This window comes from Stegodyphus dumicola, chromosome 2, assembly GCF_044657685.1.
Source record: "Stegodyphus dumicola isolate Sdum_Otavi_A_Nest chromosome 2, ASM4465768v1".
NCBI classification, from domain to species: Eukaryota; Metazoa; Arthropoda; class Arachnida; order Araneae; family Eresidae; genus Stegodyphus; species Stegodyphus dumicola.
This window is the reverse complement of record NC_140769.1, coordinates 256242335-256243442: the sequence shown is the minus strand read 5'-3', so window position 1 is coordinate 256243442 and position 1108 is coordinate 256242335. Positions and strand designations below refer to the sequence as shown.

At 42.7% G+C, this 1108-nt stretch overlaps 1 pseudogene; it reads right to left on the bottom strand.

The window, feature by feature from the left end:
- Positions 1 to 588: 588 nt before the first annotated feature.
- LOC118200086 (uncharacterized) lies at positions 589 to 1108 on the bottom strand (annotated as a pseudogene).

Here is a 1108-nt window from a genome sequence, read left to right as displayed (position 1 = left end):
CAGATTTCACTGCTTCGTGCAGATTCGGATGGAGTCGTCTCGGTTTTGAAGTCGTAGGTGGTCCACGAGTCAAGATATGATGCACTGTATTATGAGGAACAGTCTCCTTAATTAGAGTAGGATTTGTTATATCTGGAAACTCCGAAAGCAAGGAGTCATAATCTGAATTAACAGAAACTGTGACAATAGAAGGTTGGCTTTTGTGACCAACATTGCCATAAGTAAACAGTGAAGTTTCAGGATTTATAAGACACTGCCGTTTCAAATTAACAAGAAGATAAAAATGTTTCAAAAGATCTGCACCGATGATAGGAGAAGTTACATCAGCAATCACAAATGTCCACGAGAAGGGCTTCCGGAGACCCAAGTCGACTTGTCTGCGCACAAATCCATATGCAGGAATTTTAGAATTGTTGGCAGCAAAAAGGGCAAATGTTTCACAACAGTTTCTCTTATCTTTAGAAGAAGGAGGTAACACTGAGATCTCACTACCAGAATCGATGAAAAATTTTTGACCAGTCTTCCTGTCATGAAGAAATAATCGACTGGGCTTTTTGGATATTTCCGTCATCCCAGCTATGTCGGGAATTACAGGTTTTTTTGCTGCTGGTACACGCAAGGCTTAGCACATTTGCGTGCCTTATCACCAAAACGGTTATGATAGAAACACACATTACTGGAAGTATTACCTTTTCTGGAGCGAGAGGTTGAGCGACTCCGGAACCTAGTTGTCCTCCGATCATGGGAAAGTTCAGAAACTTGGCGTGTAAGTTCTTCGATCTGCCTGGATAGGGTTTAGGGTTTCAGTTGTGATGGCATTGGGATCCAAGGACGTTCCAGCTCCTGAAGTAGCACAGATTGCACTAGCTTGAACAACCTCAGCGACTTTATCAGCTATAATTGCTAGCTGATCAAGTGTTTCAGAAGAGGCAGACAGAACTGTTTGGATATAGGCTGGCATCCGTTGCATCCATAAATTTTGCAAAAAGTCATCATTAAGCTGTTTCCCAGAAAGCTCTTTCGTTTTCCGTAGGAGATGACTAGGCCGTTCATCGGAAGCACTTCCGCAGAGAACCCGGTAAATGTAAACATCGCCAACTTTGGCGAT